We start from the raw sequence: 27,754 nt of genomic DNA, 5'->3' as shown, positions 1-27,754 counted from the left end.
TAATATTAGGGGTGGGCGATAAATTCCGCTCTGCATTACACTTGTAACATAGAGTTCAAGCCAAATTTTGCCAACCGGCGTGTGGTGCAGTTTTTTCTTGAGAACGGCTCGCCAACAGTAAGTTGCCGAGCATGAGTGAGAATTGGCATCCCCTTGCTTGATTTTCGGGCGCTATGAAGGCACCTGGTGGGATTTTCTCAATGCGACTATTCAAGGTGAGAAAGCTTGAGCTGAAGCAAAGAAGCAGCACCCTCTGACACTCAGCGTGGGGCAGTTTATGCTGATTTTGCAGCGCAGAACAAGCTCCCAGTGCTAATATTCAGTGCAAGCAGTGCAATGTGCTGATTTTCCACCGGTCATTGAACGCAGCGGACTATTGTGGAGTTTTCATATAGCCCATCAGAATTCTGCGGAGTGAAACTCTGAGTTCGGCCCACCCCAGATAATATCTATACAAAAATGTTGGGTGAATATGTTAATTTTAGGAGGGTAAAAAATTGTATAGTGTGCACTATGCCCCCTTTTTTGCCAGTGAATAAACTACATATTTCCTTTAGTTTGTCCTGCAATGTTTTGTTAGTGTGTTTAATAAGCAGAAGTTTCTTTTGCCATTCTTGTCAATTTTAACTTTTCATTTGAAGATCTTCCTTTTTCCAAAGATGCTGCGAATAGGGTAACTGACATTAAATATTGGAAAACATTTGCACAAACTAACCTTAAGACTAAACAGACTGAAAGGAGGGATGCGTGTAGCTGAGTAAAGAGGAGTATGAATTTGTTAAAGAATATGAGAGGAAAGTGAAAATTTTGAGAAACTGCAAGGATGAAAAGAAATTCAGACAACAGGTTAAGGCTGAAGAGGAATTTAGGCTTTCAAATTCACACCCAAGGTTGAGAATGGAGCATGAGAGAAAAGTTGAACTGTGTATAGTGCATCATGATTCTAAAGAAAGTGAATTTGTGGGAAAGTGTAAGGACTTATTTGGTCAATGGAATTTTTGGTGATTGGTGAAAAACCCATACTTAGCAGAATCTGTTATGGGTGTGGTAAAACTGCGTATTTCAACTTGACATGTAATTGGGTGGGTTCTTGCTATTTGGCTTTAGTGTTTTCTATCATGTGAATGAGTTGAATGATGCTGTTGGTTCAAAGAGAGTGAAACTTGGTTTTGGGCAGGTAGTTCTGGATGTATTAGGAGCTATGATGCCCTTTATTTGAGTAGCTATGAATAATTTAAAACTATAAGATTATCTATGCTTGTGGATAGGCTTGCTTCTAAAACAGCTCGTGCATCAACACAGATTACTACAGTACTTGTTGCTATGCATGCAATGATCATGCAAAATTGCTAGAAGGAAGGCTGTTTTTGCAGGGAATTGAAAGTGCGAATGTTTTGCATCTTCATCCCAGATTACAGTGGGGTTCCTATTGCCAATGTTTTAAATATTAATAATATTCCTCATTAAGTTGAAGCTTTAGAAGAGTATGGCTTTTAGAAGATGGTATGTTCTTGGGTGAGTGTGACAGGAAAGTGATTTAGTAAAGTTTGTGAGTGGATTGATAGCTTAGGAGGATGTATGTTTAAAACTATACTACTCCCTGTAATTATTGTGTAGATTTGTGCAATTATTCTGTTCCTCTTGATCATATTTTCTAAACTAAAATCTCTAACTTGTGGGAGTAAAGAAAAAAGGAGATTATCTAAAAGGAAGTGGGAGGAGACTGAACTGGATGATGCCAGAAATTAAGTGAATAATCAACTGAAGCTGTTAGAGGAATCAAATCGCAAGAAGAACAAAGTGATGCAGACATTTTTCATAACTGATTGTCGGATTAAGTGATTATAGAATAATCAGAGGAGGGAATTTGTGGGAGGTTTTTTTGCATTTTTAAAACTGCGCATTATTAAAATTGTACAAAATGTGGATTTACACTTGAATTTATGTGTATACTTATTAGATTCCATTATCTTTGTAACAAATTCACTATGACTTGTTAAAATGCATTTTCCTTTAATACGGTAACTAAGCCATCTTTTTCAAAATGGATGTCTCACCCATCACTTTCACTGTTTATTATTTCTGCAGCACACACTTAAGCAAAGTCTTGCTTGGGTATTTCCTTTGTTTTTGCTATTCTCAAATACATTTTTTCAACATGGGCTCAATAGTGTTTCCATCATACAAGGCCTCTGCCACTAGCTCACTGACCTGTATTCATTCACAATAGCACACTGTTGTTTTGTAACTAGTTTGTCCTTCCGTCTCCATATGACATTATCAGAGAAGGGTTAAATCAATATTGAAACAGTTTGATAGTGCTTAGATGGTAAGAAAATGTGATGTTTAATATACCAGTGCTCTGATTTGTTGAAATTATAACTCTTTTGCTCACACCACATTGAATTTTCAGTTTTAATTATGTTCTATGAGAAGAATCTCTATATAATCCTTCAATTTTGGATGTGATTCAGAACTTTCCTGGAGACTTTCCAATGCTACTAGGGGTGCTGTCCTGTTTAGTTATTGATTTTTCTGCTAATTTGGGACTTGGAATTTTTCAGATTTTGCTTGCTATTCTGTATTGCCCTATTACAGAGAGCCTTCATGGCAATCACTTATGCATCTCCTATTTGCAAATTCTGTGTTGTACCTTTTGAATTTTTGTAATACATTGTTTTAAATGTTCTAATTCTGCTCTAGAACGCACTTATTGAGTTTGTCCTTACTAAATTAACTGTATTTTAATATGATGTGTTGTGTCTTGTCTCAGGACACATTGCCTCATGAAATTGAGGTTTAACGCGGTCTCCAACCCATCCACCGAGTGTGTTATTGAGGTGCCTCTTGAGATGTAAGAATTTAGGTGTTCCCATGGCTGAAGCTACTGAAACTCCCTTCTGGTCTTTAGTGCTCCTTGCCCTTGCTCTGACATCACTTGCAACATTTCCAGTCATCTTCATGGATCACTATTTATGTCTCCAGTCTTCCCCAGCTTCCTCAAGCACCTTTCCTGAGTCTTTGGTGTTTTCTGAGGTCTCTGGGCTTGTCTCAAGCCTCCTTTTTCTCCCTCAGTGTATCTGATGTAACAATAATTCTCCGGGTGATTCATGCAGGTCCTGTAGCTACCTTTGGGTCTTCGGTGTAGTTTGTGGGGATGTCTCACATTTCCTGTTTCTTCCTCTTTGTAGCCTACTTTGGTATTTTGCCATGATTCACAGCGCTTCAGTAGTTCCACTTTCTTCCCTGCCTTGACCACATATGCACAGAGGGGGTTGGTCCCTCCTTTTGCAGCCTTAGAAACTTATTTGGATAAGATTTACTTTACTAATTGATACTTGTATGAAATTTACCCAGATACTAGTAAAGTTAGAGTTGGACAGCTAGCAGAGAGCAGCGGTGGCCTATCATAAATCCTCAACTGAAGACATCACCGATTGGGGATGAGGAATCGTCTCCATGAACAAAAATGTAAACAAAAATCTACAATACAGATGGCCAATGTAGTGTTGCTTGGATAATTTAAAAAGGCTGTAACGTCAAAAATTAAGAAGTATGCTGGAGTTGTTATACTTGTAAGTTAGCTGAAGCATCAGAGGAGTGGTGCTCTATAAGGAGCATAGAATGATGGTCCAGTAGATCATAAAGGAGCACCTCAATAATTTGTTGAATGGCAAGGGTGATTGTTAAATAATATAACTCACAAGAATTTTGTGTTCCCTTCCCAGAAACCATCAGAACTTTTAATATCCAAGTAGACATGTGACAAAACAACACCAGTCTCTAAAGTGTTACTTTAGAAGGTGAATTAATAATTCTTTGGCACCAGAATAGTGGTAGTGTTATGCTTCTGGAATGTTCAATCCAGCAACTCAGACAACCAGAGTAGCCCTAGAGAAAAGAAATAATGTACTTGCAGTAATAACGAGACCCAGAAATTAGCTTGTATCCCTTTTTCTTTTTAGTAATAAGGAATACCAATACCTCCAGTGGTGTCTTTCATATCTATGTGAACTTAAATACAACCTCCTTCTGAAAGAGAACCTAGCTATTGGCCGAATTAGATCTCTGGATGTATTTGGACTGAGTTCCTTTCAGTTACCTGACCATAGGGTATTGAGTACATTAATTAGATGAGTTACATGAGTTCTAATCATGGCTATAAATAAATGTGCCATTCAACTATCCAGCATATTCATGGTTTTTAGAGCAGAAGATAATATATAGGCCACTGTAACGTACATGCCATCAGGGCCGGACTGGGAACTGAAACCAGCCCTGTCAAAGAGCTCAGCCAGCCCCGGGGGAGGGGTGCGGCAGGGGATGGGGGGTGCTAGTGGAAAGCGTTGCAGGGGGGGCGATATTGCAGCTATGCTGCAAAACCGGCCCTGGTAACAAAAATGGCCCCCCAGTGGTCTAAAGCTGGACCCCACCCTGGGGGCCCACCTGAGAAACGCTACTGCCAGTCCAGCCCAGCATGCCATCCCATAAAGTCCAAATGATATGGTAAATTAATGCAGTCAAAAATGTACCCACTAGACCAGTGATGTTTTACCTGGCAGCGGAAACCTTGTCGGAGCAAGCACAAGGTTAGCACAAGGTTTGATGTGTTTATTTGGAGTACAAAATATACCAACAGTAAGTCTTAACAAACTTAGGGGCAGATTACGATGGCGGTCAAACAAGCATCAGACTGCCATTGGGATTCTGGCAGGTCCCGCCCACCCTATTACGATACGACCACCGTGCAGGTAGTCGTAAAATGCCTTTTTCTACTGCGGCTCCTGCTGTGGCGCGGTAAAGGGCTGCAATGCAAGCCACAGCAGAAAAAGAAGTTTACAAACATCCATGTAACATGTGCCTGGCACATGGTGCATGAATGTGTGGAGGGTGCACCAAATTTGAGCCCTGGCCACTTAGCAGTGGCCTAGGGGGGGGGCGGGATCCTGCATTCAGAAAGGAACTTTTGGATCCAGACGGTGAGGTTCCGTGACAATTTTAAGTGATGTTTTCGACTCGCACGAATATGGTCGAGTCTGGTATCTAAGAACCGCAAATGACGAGTTTAGTAAGTGTGCGCAGTTTCGCTGTGCTAACTTAAACCGTTCGTTTGATATGTGGGTTTTTTCATCTGTACCCACGGGTTCCATCTTAGATACGGCATCCATTTTGTCTCTTGCCCTCAAGTAGCCAGCGAACGGACACTGTCCACTTCGTCACCCTGGGACTCTCAGGATATTTGTGGAAGACACATGTACTTTGTAAATATCTTTTACGATGAGGGGGATGATACTGTAAGGCAGATGGCCCCGCTCGAGGCTCATCTTGCCGTCCGGTTTATTGTCTCAGCCGTGCATCTCATTAGGCACGTCCCTTTGATGCCTGTATCTCGTGTTTCCCGATACCTCCCCTCTTACACTCTTTTCAATCCCCCACTGTCTCCATCTTCCTCTGCACCTGTCCTTGTCCCTATTTCGATCTGTTTTACTGCCGATTAGAATTCACTAATGTTGGGAAGATGGGTTTTTACAGTTGGGAACCGCCAAATGTTTCCGCACTTATGTTCCGGACCTTATGTGTACCAAAGTGACCAAAGCGACCCCTCTGGGGGATAATTATGGGAACCAGGTTGTAAACTTTTGTGTACCATGTTGTCCTATGAGTTAATTTTGTATAAAAGGAGCGATCCACAGAACCAATTTGAAGCAGTCTCCCCAAGTTGCACGTGTTGTACTTGTTGTGACTTCTGTGTTCCCTGCAGTAAATAAACCTTGAATCTTTGACGCCGAAGGAAGTGTCCCGTGTCTCTGTAGTTTGTGCGCCGAAACAGGTATCCCATGAAGGTTATAGGTGTTGTTCCCTGGCACCGCTGGTACTGTTAAAAAGTCCAGTCCTTCAGTTGGCGCCCAACGTGGGGCGACTTCAGCGGTACCGGTCCGGTCCAAAGCCTGATGATCGTGAGGAACTTCGTGTGAAATCTCCGAGGGAAGGTGCACCCCGCTTCATCGATCCTGTTATCGAAATAAGTGGCCCGAAGTTTTTCCCTGCGAAGATTCCCGCCTCCTGATGGCTGCAATGGACCGATGCCCTGACTGTCGACCTGTCTTCGACGCCCGGCGCAGACCTTATGTACAAGCGAGACGATAGACGGGCCTTCCTGGTGACGCCATTGAAGTTCTGAGTTAAGTATTTGTGGGTCGCTCCCAGTCCTTAGTGGTTGTTCTAGCTTTTGAAAGCTTTGTGGTTAGCCTTTAAGGCTTTGTGGTAATAGCTCACTGAGCTTTGTAATAGCCTCCTCAGGCTTTGTGGTTAGCTCTCCGAGCTTTGTGATAGCCTTAAGGCTTTGTTGTATTGCATGGTTCCATTGCATTTGTGGTTCTTAATATTGGTTCTTAGTATTATTTGACAGTTGCAATTGCCAAAAACCGAGGGTTTTGACTTACACGAGGTTTCATTGCTTCGGTAATCCTTGAAGTTTGATACTAGGTTAGTGTGCACGATGCCTAGCCATAGTAATTTGTTTCGTATTTTCAAATGTTGCGCAATGGATTCCCGGTTGGAGGACTCGTGTCCGATACCTCCAGTTGGAACTCCGATACATGATCTATATAGTCGACATGGGGTGGGTCCTATAATCTATAATGATTACTGGGTCCGCTATACAAAGAAAGACGGTGACCTTAGATGGCCACCACACGGAACTTTTGAACTTTCGATTTTAGATAATCTTGAGGCTAAATTATTTTTAAAGAAAGCTAGGCCAGCTATGTTTGATTCCTTTCGGATATGGCGTAAAGAGGCCAAGCAGAAAGAAATCAAACAACTTAAAAAGGATAAAAAGCAAGAGTTTGTTCCGATAATGCAAGCTATAAAAGAATATAGACAAGACAAAGAAGAAAAAGATATGGAAATCGCTACTAGATTGCATCACATGAAAATAGATAAATGTTACCCAGTTTTACCGAATAATCTAAAAAAGAAAGAAGAAGATTTGAAGGAGGATTCCTTGTTATCATACTTGATGAAATCACCACCTCCTTATGTACAGGGTGCTACTGCTCCTGTAGCTCCTCCTGTTGTTCCTCTTGTTGCTCCAGCGGCTGCGGGCCAGCCCGCTGTTAACCCTACGTTTGTTCCACCACCTGTTCTTGTTCCTACTGCTCCTGTACCTGTACCTTCGCAGACTGTTGTTTCTGCTACTCCGACTATCTTGTCCGTTCCTACTATGCCTTCCTTCACCTCCAGTGTTGTTGCCCCTGTTTTTCTTTCCCCTTCTGTTCGTAAGCGTGTTCCTAACTCTGTTGCTACCCTTTATTCACCTCTTTCTGGTCCGTTATTTTCGTCTGATTCATCTGAAACTCCTCAGAGACGGAGTCAGATCCCTAGTGGTAGGGAGAAAGAGACGTTAGTAACAATGGCACATAGGTGGATAAGACATCCTGCTAATTACACTCCACGTGTAGTCTTTGATACGTTTTCTCAGTTTAATGAGCCTACGCAGAGATTCGTATTTGAGGAGATGTGTAACTTTTTAAGGGGAAGAATGGTATAATGATGATGTAGATAATGTACCGTCCGACATAATTGAACTTCAAAGTCACTTTTCGAACGGTATGATTATAGGAGACGATGTACGACGTGCAGTGGAACGCTTATTAGCATTCAGATCCACAGCACATTCTCGGGTGACATTAGATGATACCACTGAGAACTGGAAAGCGGTTCCTGGTCAGTATCCCATGAGAGAAGTCCCGCCACTGTGGGTGCCTGGAGATCCGCAAGCTAACCCTGCGGTGCTACCGCATTTTCGAAGGGTGTGGATACATCTTCCATGGAAACGATCGGAAGTTTTGCAAGTGAAGCAATCCTTACCCGATCCGCGTAAAAATCCGGCTGGTTATTATAAGGAATTATCACAACTGATAGAAGCTTCTATTATGAATATTGCCGACATCGACATGTTGTTTGGCAATGTTGTACCGCAACCAGTTTGGGCTAAAATTCGTCAAGCCGATCACGCAGTTGAATTAGGGGGTGATTGGGCTGCACTGCTAGCAGCTGATGCATTACAAGTCGGTGGGGCTAAACCTGAACAGTTGATCTTGGATTTGCCTCAGAGAATCATTACGCTCATGAAAACTCTCATGCCAGCGATGAAGGTGAACTGGGATAAGTTATCAGCTTGTAAGCAAAAGAAAGACGAGAGTGTCTCAGATTTCTTTACAAGGTTTGAGGAAGCGTTTGTCGACCACAGCGGCCAGGACATGGGCGCTGAGGGAGGCCAGCGGCTATTCGTTGACAAATTCGTGTCAAATTTGCTGCCTGAACTAAGCAACAAATTGAAGAATTCAGAAAGTGCGTGGGCAGTTTCAACCCCTGCGCAAATACTAGCAACGGCCCAGTATTATGAGAATAGGGAAAAGGAAGAAAGTGATCGTGTAGAAAAGAAAACTAAAGAACTCAAAACGAAGGTTTTGTTGCAGCAAGCATACCCTCCACGATCAAACCAAAATGATGCACAACAGCAGTATCGACCACGAGCACAGCTCGATAGAACACAGCCACGCTCTGACAACTTTGATTACAGATCTTCACTTGGGTATAATCAGTGCGCATATTGTAGGAAAGAGGGACACCTAAAATATGATTGTCTTGCTTTACGGGACCGTCTGAATGGTGTGTCGACACGAGGAAACCGTGGTGGTGGTCCTCAACAGGCACCACGTGGTAGAGGTCGTGGTTCATCCCACAATCAGAGTGATCGTTATCAAAATCAATCAGATGCAAATAATTACTTTGACCAGCGAAATGCGGGGTCAGTTCGATCTGCACAGTATAATGTGGATGACTATTACGTAGGGCACGAGACTGTTGTAAATGACCATTACTAGGACAGCCAACGACAAAGAGAGGGAGTAGTGTCAGTTCCGGTCGATCAGAGTGGGCCTTACGTTGCAGTGGCTACATCAGGTGTAGTTGAGCCTTTTCTGTTAGACACTGGTGCGACGAAAAGTTCCATCATGCATTCAAAACTCCCTGGCGCACCTTTGTCTGGCTTAACAAATGTTTCCGTCGGATTCTCTGGCGCCCCTGTTAGTAACCCAGTCTCTAATCCTTTGCCTCTTATGATTGGACCTTGTGAGCTAACCGCTCCACTGATTCTATCTACAGGTTGTGGTGAAAATCTTTTGGGTCTGGATTTGTTGAAACGATTATATGCAACATTGTATTGTTCCCCCGAAGGAGTGGAACTTACATTGGGACGGAGAGTGATCTCTCCCATGTATTTATCGGTTGATGAATTCCCACCGGAATTGAGTTCCCTCCCTGCGTCTCTATGGGCCACAGGTCCCAATGACGTGGGCCTGTTAGACATTCCACCCTATGTGATTCAATTGAAACAAAATGCGCGATTACCGCGTTTACCTCAATATCGTATTTCTCTTGAGGGCGAACGAGCGCTGTTAGCAATCGTTCATGATCTCATTGGAAAAGGTGTTGTTGAAGAAACTCGTGGAAACGTGTGTAATAGCCCTGTATTGCCAATTCTGAAACGAACTGACCCAACTAATCCTCCTGTGTATCGCTTTGTTATAGATTTGAGAGAGGTAAACAAAATAGTGGTTCCACAATTTCCCGTGGTCCCTGACATTACGGCTTTACTAACAATGATTCCGGCATCTGCCTCCTGGTTCACAGTGATCGATTTAAAAAATGCTTTCTTTAGCATCCCGATTGCAGAGGAAAGCAGAGACCTATTCGGATTTTCATTAGGAGGTCGCAGTTTTAGGCTAAAACGCGCTCCACAGGGCTACTGTGAGAGTCCGTCAATCTACAGCCAAGCACTTAAAGGTCAGCTTGATGCCTTTGTATTACCAACGGGTGCAGCTTTGATTCAATACGTGGATGATCTTTTAGTGGCAGCTGATACAGAAGCTATTTGCAAAACGGCTACAGTATCATTGTTGTACTATCTACATGACTTACACCACAAGGTATCGCCTTCAAAGCTACAGTATTGTTGTCAAGAAGTTACCTATCTAGGTCACTTATTGTCAAAAGAAGGGAGAAGGTTGACCCCAGAGAGAATTGCAGCGATTTCCCGAATGACTGTGCCAAAAACCCAGAGAGATGTTCGCGCCTTTTTAGGTATTACGTCCTACTGCAGACAATGGATTCCAAATTTTTCATTGTTGGCGAAACCATTGATAGCCCTTACATGCAAAGACGTTTCATCCCCAGTACCTTGGTCTGAAGAATGTCAGAAAAGTTTTTCTGAATTGCGTGATGCGCTGTGTTCGGCTCCTGTGTTGGGTACCCCTGACTACAGTAAGCCGTTTACACTATACGTTCACGAGAGGGATGGTTGCGCGTTAAGTGTTTTGACACAATCTTTTGGTGGTAAGCAACGCCCATGTGCCTACTTTTCTTCGACTTTAGACCCAGTAGCAAGAGCCTTGCCAAGTTGCTTAAGGGCAACAGCGGCAGCTGCGGCGTCCATTCGACAGTCCGCAGGTCTAGTCATGGATAATATGCTCACGGTAATGGTTCCGCATGCAGTCGACACTCTATTGAACCGAACGAAAACTCAACATCTGACAAGTGCAAGATTGTCTGGATATGAGTTGACATTGCTGGCCAGTCATATACGGATAAAACGATGTAATGTGTTGAATCCAGCAACATTGCTGCCGATCGACGCAGAATCAAGTGGTGAAGCAGTACATGACTGCTATCTCAAAACTGAAGAGGAAACCAAGGGTCGCATTGACCTAAAAGATACTCCATTGACAAATCCCGATGGTACTTTGTATGTGGATGGTTCTTGTTTCAAGTTGCCGAACGGTGATGTGACGACTGCGTATGCTGTAGTTACATTGAGAACGATTGTGGAAAGTGCAAGATTAAGTCAGAATTCGGCTCAGGCTGCTGAGTTAATTGCTCTGACGAGAGCGTGTGTGTTGTCTAAAGATAAACGGGTGAATGTATTTACAGATAGCCAGTATGCGTTTGGTGTGGCACATAGTTTTGGACGACTGTGGAGAGAGAGAGGATTCCTTACGTCACATGGTACGAAGATTCAACATGGACAGCTTGTAAATGATCTTTTAGATGCACTCACATTGCCTAAACAGGTGGCCATAATCAAATGTAACGCACATCAGAAAGTAACGGATGATGTTGGTCGTGGAAATGCGTTTGCGGATGAGACTGCTAAGGAGACTGCCCGGAACCTTAGCACTCGAATGTATGTGACGAGTTCGGTTAGGTGGCCTGCAGAATCAAGTATGTGTGAAAACACTATCGAGAGTGTGAAAGCAATTCAGAATGAGGCCACCGAGACTGAAAAGGCGAAGTGGAAAGAAAATACGGGAAAGTTGGATGCGAATGGTTGTTGGATTGACTTATCGGAACAGAAAAGATGGATGTTGCCTGATGCGTATGTGCTGGCTGTTGTGATTATGGCACATGGGTTAGCACATATTAGCGCGAAAGGTATCTGTAAATTGCTGTTTCCTGTGTGGAAGAATGATGGTATTACGAAATGTGCTGAACGCTTGGTTAAGAATTGTATGGTGTGTTTGATGCACAATCCTGGTAAGGGCACTCCCACTCCACCTGGCCATTTTGCCCCTCCTGCGTACCCTTTCGAAGTTATCCAGTTGGACTTTATCCACATGGAGAGATGTAATAATTTGAAGTATGTGCTGGTTGTGGTGTGTGCATTTTCTAGGTGGATTGAGGCCTACCCCCTTAAGGATAATACGGCTTTATCCACGGCAAAAATTTTACTCAAAGAGTATTTTTCCCGCTACGGAATGCCTCGGGTTGTGTGGTCAGACAACGGAAGTGAGTTTGTTGGGAGCGTGATGAAGAGTGTGTGTCGCGGGTTAGGGATTGTACAGAAATTTCATAGTGCCAATCATCCTCAGTCAGCCGGTTTGGTGGAAGGGTACAATGGCACCCTTAAACTAAAACTAGCAAAGATTCAGGCTACGACAGGTCTTTCGTGGCCTGACGCTTTACCCTTAGCATTGCTGTCAACAAGGGCAACTGTACACTCCAGAGTAGGGCTCAGTCCCTATGAAATAGTGTTCGGTCGTCCTGCCAATGTTTGGGGGGTCCCTAGACCGGGTGCCTTTTGTGAACTTGAGTATCCAATGTTGATCGATTATCTTTATGACTTGACTGCTAAACTGAGGTTAATTCACCAACAGGTTCACGAAGCATTGCCGACACAGACGGAGGGTCCAGGCCACCAGCTCCAGCCCGGAGATTGGGTGGTAATGCGAAATTTTTCGCGCAAGAACAATTTGGATCCCAGGTTCACTGGACCCTATCAGGTCCTCCTTGCCACGAGAACTGCAGTTCGTCTCGAGGGGCGGAAAAATTGGGTGCATGCCACCCATACCAAGAAAGTCCCCATTCCGTTGCCAGCAGACTCGTGGGTAAGGAAAGGCATTGCATCAACTGAAACCGAAGGATTGCCGGCGTTTGTACCTTTCAGCGACGCACAACCTGTCGGAGAATCCTCAGTGCAGCAAAAAGGCATTATTGAACATTTGTCATCAGAAGACTCAAGACCAGAACATTTAGCTGATCAACAGGGCGTTGTCCCTTCAACGGATCTTTTGTTTAACGAACAGACACGTCCTGGGAAAACCCGATATTTTTTGAGATCCAGCACTAAAGACTAATAAAAAAACCCTGTTCTGTCCCTTGACAAGTGCATTATCCCGTTTTCCATGATCAGTTTGAACACTCATACTATTGTAAATTATTTTGTATATATTCATTGAGCTTCGTTCCTTACACTTTTTGTTTCCACAGCTGAGAGACATTTGTTTTTTTTATATATATATATTTGTGAAATAAAGGCCGTAGGGCCGCGCGTGTACTTCCTCCTGGTTAGTAGGTCTTGACGCTAGGTTAAAGACCGTCGATTTCTGGGAACTCCTAGGAATTGACTATTGCTACACAGAACGAAGTGCGTCAAGAAACGTTGCGGACGGTCATAGGGAATGGCATTTTCGAAGCTGATGGACTTGGAAAGAGCTCAAGCACAAAGATTCAAGCTGCAGCAACTCAGTCGTACCAAATGTTTTGTGTTCCAAATATTCGTACTGTTTGTGACTGTTTCTGCGTTATTGGCGGGTGGAGTGTATTACACAATGTCTTACTTCTTGCCTTCTACTAAACCTACTCTTACCCCTGACCTTAAACTCACCTCCACTGTTTCTCCTCATTCTTTTCACATCTTACCTGAACACGAGCAGGCTAGACGTGCAGAATTCCGCAACAATTCCTTTATTCAGCTCCTTCATCAGCATCAGTTAGTGGTTAACACTACTAATTGTTGGGTGTGTGGGTTGATGCCACATACTACGAATAAGGGAATTCCATATCTGGTGTTACCGTATAGCTCCCAAGGGTCTGCTCGAGCATTTCAAACAATGTTTCGAAGCGCACTGGGTTTCCACCCCATTCGAGAACCACGTTCCCCCTACCCTGGTCCTACCTCGTACCAAAAATCTTTGTCTATAGCAATAGAGGATTTAGATAGCGATATCTATGATCCCTCGCTTATCCCTGAAGAAGAGGTACAAGCCTATAGGGTCCTAAGTAGAGGCGAATATAGTGTGTTCACTGGTGAAAAACAGCTTAAAAGCTCGCCTCCGATATGGGTCGTACCCCACATTGGTAATTTTTGTTTAATAGGTCGCGGCCGTAGATCGAAAGCCCGACTTGGAGAGAGTGCTTGCACTGAAAATTATATTTTGCCAATGGTCTCGTCCCCTGTGTTTTTGGCTGCCAAGGGTACATACTTTATTTGTCATGATCGTGCGTATGCATGGTTGCCCTCTGACTTCATGGGCTCATGTTTTATCGCAAACTTGTTGCCTCCGACGTTTACTGTAGATGCAGATTATCACAAAACTAGAGTTGTGAGGGGCGTAATTAGCGAAGAGGATACTGCCGGTCAAGAGGCAGGAGACTTTTTCAAGGGTTTCCTCCCATTTTGGGGACCTATGGTTAATAGTAGGAACCTAAGACAGTTGACTCGAGTGGTAGAATCGACAGCTAATATTACTGCCAGTGCCCTTGGTAATATCACCACAGAACTTCAGGCGGATAGACTTATGACGTTACAAAACCGTATGGTTTTAGATGTGATCTTAGCAGATCGAGGTGGGGTATGTAAGGTGATCCATTCGAGCTGCTGTATTTTCATTCCTGATAACGCTCCGACTGTCTATCAAGCCATCTCGAAGTTGCATAAGATCTCCGAATCCATACACGTGGATGTAGGGGATTGGACGCTACTTGGATGGTTTTGGGGCCTGATGTCGACTTGGGGTTGGAAAATTCTGACGATCATTGGAGTCGTTGTAGCGTTCCTGTTCACGTGTTGCCTTTGCGTGCAGTGCGGTCCTGCCTTATGTGGCCTCTGTGCTACAACGTGTATAAGACAGCCACCTGTTACCAAAGGGTCTCAATTGGACAGAGCTATGCTACAGCAACATCTCGAGGGTCTGATGAATATCGAATATGATTCCGACTAGTGCTTGCCTACATGAGGGCAAAAGGAGCGTCTGAGGTTCCGTGACAATTTTAAGTGATGTTTTCGACTCGCACGAATATGGTCGAGTCTGGTATCTAAGAACCGCAAATGACGAGTTTAGTAAGTGTGCGCAGTTTCGCTGTGCTAACTTAAACCGTTCGTTTGATATGTGGGTTTTTTCATCTGTACCCACGGGTTCCATCTTAGATACGGCATCCATTTTGTCTCTTGCCCTCAAGTAGCCAGCGAACGGACACTGTCCGCTTCGTCACCCTGGGACTCTCAGGATATTTGTGGAAGACACATGTACTTTGTAAATATCTTTTACGATGAGGGGGATGATACTGTAAGGCAGATGGCCCCGCTCGAGGCTCATCTTGCCGTCCGGTTTATTGTCTCAGCCGTGCATCTCATTAGGCACGTCCCTTTGATGCCTGTATCTCGTGTTTCCCGATACCTCCCCTCTTACACTCTTTTCAATCCCCCACTGTCTCCATCTTCCTCTGCACCTGTCCTTGTCCCTATTTCGATCTGTTTTACTGCCGATTAGAATTCACTAATGTTGGGAAGATGGGTTTTTACAGTTGGGAACTGCCAAATGTTTCCGCACTTATGTTCCGGACCTTATGTGTACCAAAGTGACCAAAGCGACCCCTCTGGGGGATAATTATGGGAACCAGGTTGTAAACTTTTGTGTACCATGTTGTCCTATGAGTTAATTTTGTATAAAAGGAGCGATCCACAGAACCAATTTGAAGCAGTCTCCCCAAGTTGCACGTGTTGTACTTGTTGTGACTTCTGTGTTCCCTGCAGTAAATAAACCTTGAATCTTTGACGCCGAAGGAAGTGTCCCGTGTCTCTGTAGTTTGTGCGCCGAAACAGGTATCCCATGAAGGTTATAGGTGTTGTTCCCTGGCACCGCTGGTACTGTTAAAAAGTCCAGTCCTTCAACGGCGGTGCCTGAGCACACACCGCCTCCATTCAGGATCACTATTCCGACAGCCACTCAGACAGGATCAGTAAATCCTTTCGGAGGCGCCGGACCGTCTCCCAAGAATCAAGGGCCTGACCGACTGCATCATAATGTGGCGGTCGGCCAAAAGAGCTGTCTGTCGTTAGGACCACCACCGATGGCCTGTCAGTGGCGGTCCCACCGGCATCGGGACGATGTCCTTAGTTACACTGAAAATCGAAGAAAATGGTCATGTCCTATACAAACATAAATTATTACAGGTAAATGATATTGCGCTGATTACATCTCAGAATACTGTTATCAAAAATATTGCTTGACATAAATAGCATGGCCTAATTATAATTTACAAAAATATTGTCTCAGTGAGTGGGGATTTTCTATTCTTAACTCCGATGGGGCGATATTTTTGAAAATGATATTTAGAACACAATGTTCCTGCCAGACAATATTTTGGTTATAGTGTTCTGTACATTACTGTCATAACTATACAATGTCTGACAAAACCTGGCATTACTACATTGACAATGCCCAAAACCTTGCATTACTACATTGACAATGCCTGTACCACTGACATAAATTACATTTCTCCATACATATTTTAATTAATAGCTCCCACTGGTAAAAGTGCTTGTTTAAATTTAACTTTATCCATATTGAAGTCTGTGCCTAAACCTTGAAGATTCTCTCTTTCTAGCAGGATTTCCTTATACATAGGCACTCTGCTCCCCACCATGGCATTTAGGTTTTGCACACAAGCTTACTACATTTGGAACTATTAAAACTATTTCACATGCAATTCTTTAAATGTTTCTTTTGTACTTCTGGGGTGCTCGTTGAATAAAGAGAAATCTGAACTTCACCCACTAAACTTTATGTTTAGCCTGGATGAATCAGTAAACAACAATCTTCTACTGCATTCAAATTTCCTGATTTTTGTTTTGGTTTCTGGTTAGATGCCAATATATTAGAGTAAGCCAAATGAATTGGCCAATAAAATCTCACCTCTCCTGGAAAACTGGGCCATATTTATCAAAATCCAATTTTGCAATTCTCAAATTGCGATTATTTGCGAATCGCGAAACCCAATGTAAATAAAAATTCACGATTCTCAAAAATTCGCAACAATTAAATGCGAAGACCTAAATAGCGATTCCTTAATTGTGAAATCGCAAATAAGGAAGCGCAAATCTGCTAATCAGCAATTCAGTAGCAGCTTGATCACATCACAACCAGGAAGTGTGACTGCCCATGCTGCACCTGATTGACAAAAAACAACCAAAACAAGCACCAGTATTGCCAAATTATTCAGGGTAACCTATTCTTACCTACCAACTTCCTGAATTGAACAAGAAATCATTGGACCACTTTTTCAGTCCTGAGTTAATCATTTATTTTTTCGAAATTTTTAAACCATATTATATTTTAAACAAAGATACACACATTTTTGTACATTGCTTACTTCAATCATCACTCACTCAAACCTAAAATGTTCAACAATCATACAATCAATCATACACGCCGCGCAAGAAAAGGAAGGAAAAACAAACTATACATCAGTTATTATAACACAATATTTACAAACATTATATCACAAAACAGCACTGGGAAATTTTGCAAATTTAGGATATTTTAGTTTTTTCAACAGTACTCCTAATGCAGGACCACGTAGCTCTCTAGTGCTCACAATTTTGTAGGTGTAGGCTATTCAGCGTGTCTGTCACAGGGCGAAGATTTTTAATAGGCGTATTATCAATCCGAGTCCTTATCTCAGGAGTTGCTTTCTTGTCGGGTGTTTGGTTAACCCGCAAGGTCCGCAAAAGGCGTCCAAATTATTGCTGCATGAAGGGGTACGCTATAGGCGTCCTAGTAGTCGCTGCGTGGGTTCAGCTCCAAACGCCATTGCCCGGGACCATGCGGGTTAACCAAACACCCGACAAGAAAGCAACTCCTGAGATAAGGACTCGGATTGATAATACGCCTATTAAAAATCTTCGCCCTGTGACAGACACGCTGAATAGCCTACACCTACAAAATTGTGAGCACTAGAGAGCTACGTGGTCCTGATGAGATTTCCCTTTACAGACAGGGATTTCGAAACGCGTAGACCCATTTGTATATAGCATTAGGAGTACTGTTGAAAAAACTAAAATATCCTAAATTTGCAAAATTTCCCAGTGCTGTTTTGTGATATAATGTTTGTAAATATTGTGTTATAATAACTGATGTATAGTTTGTTTTTCCTTCCTTTTCTTGCGCGGCGTGTGTGTATGATTGATTGTATGATTGTTGAACATTTTAGGTTTGAGTGAGTGATGATTGAAGTAAGCAATGTACAAAAATGTGTGAATCTTTGTTTAAAATATAATATGGTTTAAAAATTTCGAAAAAATAAATGATTAACTCAGGACTGAAAAAGTGGTCCAATGATTTCTTGTTCAATTCAGGAAGTTGGTAGGTAAGAATAGGTTACCCCGAATAATTTGGCAATACTGGTGCTTGTTTTGGTTGTTTTATGAGAGGAGGCTTGTCCTTATTGCCCGTGAGCCCAGACCTAGTTTTGGTTACGGCACCTGATTGACAGCAGCTGAGAGGCTGGGAGGAGAGCTGAGACACTTGTGCACTGCTTCTGAGTGAAGAAGACATGGACTCACAGGAGAAGCAACAGCAGGAGGAGAATGCCAGAAAGAGAAAACAAAACTTTTGTGAAAGGGAGTAGGAGGTTCTAATCCAAGAAATGGTTGTGAGCCATGAACTCCTGTTTGGAGAACAATCATTGCGTGTGCCTGAGGCACGCAAAAGGAAAAGGAATCTGGGCAGACATCCAGGAGAAGGTACATTCTATTGGCGTAACCCACCGCACAGTTGAAGACCGTAGGAAGCGGTGGCATGACATGCGCAAGAGATCTAAAGAAAAGGTGGCAACCAGGCTGGCTGAGACAAGGAAGACCGGTGGTGGGACGTCCACTGCTACAGATTCCACGCCTTTGGAGGAGTTGGTTGAGGGCACCCTGCTGCTGGAGAGTGTGAGTGATGTGGCTGACCTGGACAGCTCCGACCCCCAAGACATCAGACAAGGTAAGAAGCTTGCTAACACTCCCCTGATACATCATCACACCACCCACACACCCAGGAAAGACACAGGCACCAAAAATGAATGCAACTTCAGTACATGCATTCTAGCACACACAGCAATGCATTATGGGAGATGTAGTCACATGCACCAAGCAATGGAGCAGTGACACCCAGCAAGGTACAATCAGAATGTGTGAATCATGAAAGGCAAAAAACAGACAGATAGGACCCCTGTAACGCCAAACTGAAATATTTATTGCAAAACAAATGCGAGGCAGGACAGCAAATTAATGTGTGCATTTGCATCCACAGCATCACCAGAAACACAGGAACCCATGGCAGGAGGGGGGGCCCACCCAGAGGAACAGTAAGGGCAAGAAGAGCAGGAGGAAGGCTCACCAGTAATCCCGGTGACACGCAGGCGTCGCCTCATTTTACCACCACTGCCACCACTGGTGGTGGATACACTGGACACAACAGGCGATGATCAGCAAGTCTAGGGCCAGCGTGCCTCAATGTTGTCCAGGCGCAGGGCACGGCCATCCACCAACACTGCTGATGTAGGTGAAGGCACAGTATTTTCAGGGCTCAAGGGTAACATGCTTAAGGTACAGCGCCTGCAAGCCAAGGCAATACAATGATTACAGCGTAAATTGTCAGCGCACAACAACAACATGACAAAATGAGGGAGGGTGTCATGGCCATGACTGGTGTTATGGAAGCAATGTGCACAGAGATGCAGCGAGACCGTGCAGCCAGGCGCAGAGAGAGACAGCGCTTCCACAGATGCCAGGACATGTACACAAAGGCTTAATCAGAAGTCCACTTCCACATCAGTGCTGGCACGTCACTGTGTCAGAATTCAACATGAGATAGCACACTGTTGCCAGGATGTAGCTAGAAGCCTTGTGCAGGTTACGCATGCTGTGGTCCAGCTGCGGGCAGCAGCCATAGGTGGGACAGGACCCCTCAGCTCACTGGAGGAATATGGGCAATCCAGCAGGAGCAGCATCAATCCCCCCATCCCACAGGACAGGCATCGTAGTGCGCATCAAGGAAGATCATATGCCTCAGGGGAGGGCGGCGGGATCCCTGAGACAGGAGTAACAAGCCGTGCACACTGACGGTGAAGAGCCAAAAGTGGCCCATGATTCTGGGTGAGGCAACCCATTGCATGTTTACTCATCTTTGTTAATAATACTTGCAATGTGTTGTGAACCTGTGCATCCTATTTGGACTAACATAGTGTGCACGTCAGACTGTGTGAGGGTAACTTTCCTGCTCTGAAGGGAATGAAACACAGTTTTGCACCAATCTGTAGCATTGCATCATCATTATTCACCTAGAAATAGTTCTGTGTGATCTCATCTCACCTCTGGCGGCCGGCAGCTGCACCAACTCCACCGGCTGGCCTGCATCGTGGAGCTGGCCCCTCCTTATCTGATGAGTCTTTATCTGTAACCTCCACTGGGGTGCCTTTCCTGGTGGCAATGTTGTGTATCATGGCACACACAACCATGATTTTGCAACATGTCTCGGGCTGTACTGTAGTGCTCCTCCACTCTTATGTCGGCAGCGGAAACGGCTCTTAAGAATTCCAAATGTCCTCTCAAAGGAACAGCAGGTGGCTCTGTGGGGACTGTTGTACCTCCTCTCCCCAGCGGTGGCTGGATTCAGGTACGGAGTCAGGATGAAGTCACGGACAGCATACGCACTGTCACCTGCAGGGTGAGAAGAATCAGATTAAACACTGTCGTGCTACTGCTGTGCTTTACTGGTGTGTCCTTGTGACCAATTTAGTTAACTAGTTAACTCTCCAAACTCCCCATTTGTGAGTCGTCGGTGAATACCACTGTGGCGAAAGATGAATGAGTCGTGGGTGCTGCCTGGGTATTTTGCAACTATGTCAGTAATGATGTTTGGCATTGCACACTACCTGTATGTTCAGGGAATGGTAGGACTTGCGATTCCTGAACACATACTCATTCTGTGAGGGGATAAATAGCGACATGGGTCCCATCTATGCAGCCCATTACGTGGGAGAAATGTGCTAACTGGTAGAGCTCCTGCTGGTTCTGGTCTAGTGCCTGTTGTGTTCTGGGGAATTCGATGTGGTGATCTAGTCTCTGTACCATTGCAACAAGGAAAGCGTGGAAGAAGCACGCCGAGAGACCCCTCCTGCTGTGGCTATCACCCCCTGGAAACTCCCTGATTCCAGTAAGTGCAGTGAGCACAAGACCTGTACGTGGGTGCGGATAGTGTGTGTCCTGCGTGTGGGGTGTTCTAGTATAGGTTTGAGCTCCTCTGTTAAGTCCAGGATGCTGTCCTCGTCCAGCCTGTAGTTCACATGGATCTCCTCCACAGTCCGCTGCAACAGGGTGATTCGCGGTCTGAATATCTTTTCATGGTATCTCCTTCTCTGTGCAGCAGCTCTGATTCGCAGCCTCCTGGCTATCACATACAGTACAGCCATTGTGGAAACCCCCAGTGGCATTGTGGGCCTCTTTAAATAGTTTGCACCTGGTTACCACCTGCTCATACTTATTGGTATTTGCGATGAGCAAAATTGCAAATGTCATAAAATCATTCATTGCGATTTTTTCATGCATCTCATTTTGCGATACTATTTAAGAACTCCTTAATTGCGATTTTCTCATTTGGTGAGTCACAGATTGCGAATTCGCAATATATTTGCAGAATTTATGCCTTGCAAAATTGCTAATCGCTAATTTTGCGATGAGCAATTTTGCATTCCGGATGCCTCTTATACATCGGGATTCTCTGTTTTGCAATCGCAAACACAATTTCTTTGCGATTCGCAGTGTTTGCGATCGCAAAACAGCTTCATAAATATGGCCCCTGGTTTCCTAAATACACCTCATACTGGGTTAAAATTAAAACTATAAAATGATAGTCAAACCGAATGAGAATGATCTCTTGAGCGTGTTCCCAGTTAGGGTGCCTAATGATTTTACCTACACATTGATTTTTCTGAAAATCGGTAAGAGGTAGACTTCCGTTAAAAAAGTGAAGAGCGGGAAAACATTTAAGAGGCATGAACAGAGTCAGCTATCCTCTATATCAACAGCCTTTGCTGTACGTCAAGGTAATTTTTGGTTCCAAGATATCGAGTCTTTTTTTCTGAATGGTTAAGAACAGAAAAGGTGCCAGGTCAAATCATATCAATTCTTGCAGTCAACATATTTATTGTGCTACATTCTAGATGCATGTTATCAGAAAATTCTGCGGTGATACTCCCATTGCAAACTTCATCAGGACAATGAATTAAAAGGGGGTATAATTTCAGGCAAAATTATTTTGAATCAGGACTGTAACCGTATCAAAGCCTGTGGTTATTATGCTTTTGATACCGGTTTAATCAAGTTACCAACCAACATCCTTATAACCACATATGTAACAATATACCACAAGAGAACAATCATAAAAGTGTCATGTACAAGGAGAGAATAATGACTGGGATTATACGCCCTTTTAATTCATTGCGCTGATGAAGTGACAAAATTAATTATGTGTAGTCCCAAAACCTATTTAGTAGACCTCATTTTTGTCTTTACAAATCTAAAAATTGACTGAACTTTGGAAAATTCAGCTTGTAAAGGCCTAACTTGACAGTCTCACTTCAGGTGGCCTCCTGCCAAAGCAATTCAGATTTTATATATTTCTCCTCATATTTGGCAATCCCTACTTTCATTGAGAATATTTCCAGTATTGAAATGCTTTTAGATCTAATAACAGTCTGCTTAGCGGTGTTTACAACCGTAAATATATCTCAGTTAGGAATGGATGACCTAATACTGACTGATTTGTCTTTGGCTTTTGGAGTAAGACAGTTCTTTTCAATTAAGAATCTGCCAACTAGATCTCTACACATACAGGGTGGGCATGGTTGGGCTTTACATATAGCACGGATAAAATCATTTAGATTTACTTGATACTAAGAGACCTGTCTGGAACCAATTGGACAGCTACCTACAAAGGATAAAACCAGTTTGATTGTTATAGTTATTGCCATTCAAATATTCTTTCCATTAGAAAAACTCGAAAGACTCATTTGGATAAGATTTACCTAGGCGGTTGTGGTCCAGAAGCAGTGTTTAGTAACTACGTTTAATGCTCATTTGCAAGCTGGCACTTGATTCTTGTTTATCTGGTGCAGATGTACATCCATTTAGCATTGAAAATTCATGTTCTGCTGTTTTGTCCCCTGATTCCTCTGACCAGCCCCATCTCTCTTCCTCCTCCTCGTTTACCTACTCTCCCAAGCCCTGTTTCTTCCTCCTTGATTGTGATTCCGCTTTGCCCTTAAATTATTGTTATATGCATAATCCTGTTCCGTGCTCTAATACCACAGGGTGCAGCAGTGCTATAGAAAAACTGTAAATAAATTCATTCATTCTCCTTTGATTACTGCATATTCTCTTGCGTTCATTCACAAACTAACGCTAGCTGTCTCCTGTTTGTTTTTGTTTAATTTTAAGATTTATTTTACTTTTCAGTACACTAGTGCCAGAACATAATTATCATATTTCCTATTCAATATTACCTCTCTTTCCTCATACTCGGGTGCGAACTGCAGCTCTTGGATCTTCTCTTCCCTAAATAGTTTACCACCTTTCAAATTCACTCCCTCTGTCTGTCCACCCTTCTTACTCAGAGGATCTCATCCTTTACAAACACCAATACAATGTTCTTGAAAGGAAATGAAGACTTGATTGTAGTGGCACAGCAAACATTCTCTATCCTTACCAATTCAGAACTTACAAACATAAAATGTGTCTTGTTCGCTCCTCCTTCTATGCTTCAGCCTGGGGCCAACAACTCGGCAGATGAAATCCTTAAAATTGTTGATTCTATATCTCTCCTTTCCGCCTCTGCAACTCTCTTCCTTCCTGTCAGGAACTGTATAATTTCTTGTCTGACTTCTTTCAAGACAAAACTAAATGCGTTCTGCTGCATTTCAACCAACATCTCACCTTTGGTCTGTGGAATTACCAACATCTTCCTCCTCCGAGACTAAGCTCTGCCTTCTTCTCATTTACTGCTTTTGTCATACCTCATGCAACAATACTTCTCTGTTAAGTGATCACTGAACTCTATAATCATTCCTTGACAGATGCTTATGTTCCTCTTGCTTGGACACGGGTTCTAGTTGTTCCACCCTTAAAGAAACTTTCTCTAAATCCCTTGAACACTGTCACTTCTCTCTGATCCCCTACATTTTTAAATTCTTGAAAAGCACATTAGTCATAAACTCACTGAGTTTGTAGCAGTCCATATGTGGCTTGATGTTTTTCAATTGGGATTTTGCCCCTTACACAGTACGGAATATGCACTATTCGCAGTTGCTAACAAACTCCACATGAGAGTGGATTAGGGAGGAATGGCTACATTGGTCATTCTTGATCTCTCTGTGGTGTTCCATACAGTGTCTAATGTCATCATTCTTTCCAGGCTTGCGGCCTTGGGCATCTTGGACCACTACCTTAATTGGTTTCAATCATTTCTCTTCGACCAATCCCAACCAGTCTACCTCTCACCTTTACTTGCTCCTGTAAGCCATTTTACTGCGGCATCCCTCACAGCTCCTCTCTGAGCTATAGCCTCTTTAATCTCTACCTCACGCCGTTAGTTGCAAAGGTCTTCCTGTGATGATGTAAGCTGATGATGTATGGGCAGCAGTCAAGGCAATGCAGAGTCCAATTTCTGCCTTATTAAAGTTGCACAGTGTTTGAATGTGAATAAATTCAGGCTTAATTTATTGTTGAGGTACTTGCTACTTTGTGGCCACCTGATTGATTGTGATCCAGCGCTCTGATTGAAAAACTGCCTCACCAATGCTACCTATCACCACAATACTCTGATTGAAAAACTGTCTCACCAATGCTACCTATCACCACAATACTCACCATTAATCATGAATCATTAACACAGGCCCATATAAACCTACGAGACAATTTTTGAGCGACTGAATCATGTGCCCTAATTAATCAGAATTATTCACAAACTATTTACATATTTATATACAACTGCAGTTTATCTTTTCTCACCATGGTTTTTAAACATATATCATTTTAATTAAGTCACTAAGGCGAATGTATCAACTGATGGCAACTAAACCATGAATAAACAAGACCAGCTTGTCTTTTCCAATCTAATTTTTATTAACTTTATTTTTCAAAGAAAGAGCATTTTCAATAATACATTTTTATTTTATTAGCAAATAAGAAAGCAGCATTTTAATAAGGCAATTAGACTGACATTCTCAAGGCAAAATCAAAAAGCATGAATATTAGTTAATAACAGTTTCCATTCCCTAAATCTATTTCCCTGACTATTCTCACTCCACCTAGAAAGGAAAAATCAATTAAGTCTGCTGTCCTTACGTGAGCTAAAAGTCCGACAGCATGTCACGTCAATCAGGACCCGGAAAGTGAGGAGCACCCTCCTGCCCATGAGGTCAGGTTTCATACCTTTCTATCTAGCTAAACTTTCTACATTTGTATACTTTTTAGAAATCCGGACCTTTCATTGGCTGTCTAATGTCAGTCCACATTAAGTCATCTCCGATTCTAGACCAAGTTCAGGCTTTTACATAAGCCCTATTGTCCTTCGCTTTCGCGTCATTTGGCTTCCTCAAAAGAGATACCTTTCTCTCGAGTTACAGACCACGACTTCCTAACCTTGGCAGTCACGCCTGGTTTCCTGTCCTTGAGCCTTTTTCTCCAAGAGCACGTTCAGCACAATTAATAGACCGCATTTTCTGTCAAAGATGTCAACGTGGTAAAGGTTTCCACTTCTGCGCAAGTGCAAGGCTCCACTCTGGACAAGTTTTCGCAACTGCATCTCTGTCAGCCATTTCTTTGCATGCCTTAGGCCTCACTCGGAAACTATTATTCAAACACACACAAGACATCAATTAATTAAAGAATCGAGACCCATTCTGTTACCCACCCCCTTTGCTAATTAAAAACCCATTAATTTATGTTACCTAGCAAAGCACACAAAGCAGCGTTTATATCTACCTTCTTCTTTTGGACTGCAAGGATTCTCCACGAGCTTTTGTCACAGAAAAGACATAACATAAGCACACAAATAAGTACATGTCATTAGTTAAACAGCCGCATTTAATACTGACAAAGATAATAGACAAGGTTAGTTTATTATTCACTTCGCATTTGCAACATAGAACACACAAGTTAATCCCACGTGTTTTTCTGATAAATGCATTTTAAAACTAAGTTGATTAATAATTTCCCCACATGCTTGTTAGTTCAGTTATATTTATTACGAAAGTTTAACTTTGCAAGTTTGAACAAAATGTTGTTCATCACCTTGCTCCATCAACTCCCTCATCTGGTGATTTCAAAATCACCAAACAACACCCCAAAATTTTGAAAATTTTCAACCCTTGAACATGTTTTGGACTTTCTTGATATTAGTATTTCTAAACTTTTGATTCAGCTGTTTGTCTGCAACTTTCATATTGAGTTCTACGAAACTCTTCTAATTCTATTTCTTTTTCTTTTTCTTTTCTGAGTTTGTAAATTCTTTTCTTTTCCCTTACATATTTCTTTCTCTTGTGTATCATGCAACTAATTTTTATCAAAAGTATCACTATGACTATGACTATTAAAGGATAAAGTATTTTACCTATGATTGAACTACCAATCTCTTGAAACCAGTTTCTGATTGCTGCATATCTTTTGCTCAAACGTTCTGAAAAATTTTCATCTTCTAAAGGTTCAATCTCAGCATGTAATTCTGTTATATTCTTGATATACATTTCTATATTCTGACTCTTGTCTGGAATTTATGTGCAGCAATGCTGGACATGTAAAATTCCACAGAGTCCTCCCTCTTTTGCGAGCAGAATGTCTAATGCAAGACGGTTCTGCATTACCATTGTTCTCATGGCAATAAGCTCTGTATTCACTAATTGAAATCCACTAGCAGTATCAGTAGACAATCTATCAACAATTGTAGACATTTTTCTAATTTTGTTTGCATTCAAGGTTATTCCTACCATAGGTATTAATGCACCAAATATGTCACTCAATATTTCTGAAAAGCTTTCCCTTCTGAATCTACTCAGATGATTGCTAATTTCAAATGAACCTTTTGCATTTCTATCTACATGAAGAATTTTGGGAAAAACGAAACCAACATAACAGGTCCCATACCAGTGGTCTGGGAGATTGAAATAAGCTTTGTTCCCACAAACAAAATAAATTCCAGGAAAAATTGGATCTTTGCCTCCTTTAAATCCCCATCCCCCTAAAATACGATAAGTATCTTCACATTGACTACCACCAACAAAGTAATTATCAAACTGAGTATTATCTCCTCTTATACAAAGTTTTCCACTAACAAGTTTATCTATGTGTATTGCAACATTTTAATTTCTACCATTGAGCTTTTCATCTTCAATCTGCCAAAACTTAAATTTTGTTTGTTTCTGCATCTCATTTCGCTTGTAAATTGCCCTTCTCTCTTCGACCATGTTTAAGAATGATTTTTCTTCCGTTCTCAATTTACATGTTAAATTATTTCTAAAAGCATACTCATAAGTAAGTTCATTAGTTACTATGAAAAATTCCCTCATCTGTTTAGCATGTTTCAATTTATTCAGGCTATCAACTTTTAAATTTGCAAAGATTTCATCAAAATTTGAGTAGTAATATTCTAAACGACCTGTTTGATACAGCAAACTAGCTATTACACTACAGGTGATGCCATAAGTAAGAGGAAGCATATTGTAAGTCACACCTTCAGAAACAGAAGTAGGTAATTTCACACAAATGTAGCAATCTTTTACATCCATCACCGTAACATATTCTGATAAAAGTCTTGAAAAGGTATTACTAGAACAATCTCCAACAGATCTATCTTGGTGAATCACTGGTTTATGCTCAAGGATTTTATTAGTCTTGCCTATTAAATCATGGTTATCTTGTTTAACCACAACTTTACTAGTCATGTTAGTTTTACACATTTCTTTATCAATTCCAAAAGGAAAAAGGACAGCTAAAATCAACCAAACCAAATTTATCAGGACTACACATATTGAAGACGGTTTGCAATATCTTCTTAACATTGAGCATCTAGAATTGCTATTAGTAGAATGC

This window comes from Lissotriton helveticus, chromosome 8, assembly GCF_964261635.1.
Source record: "Lissotriton helveticus chromosome 8, aLisHel1.1, whole genome shotgun sequence".
Lineage (NCBI taxonomy): Eukaryota > Metazoa > Chordata > Amphibia > Caudata > Salamandridae > Lissotriton > Lissotriton helveticus.
This window is presented reverse-complemented; position numbering follows the sequence as displayed.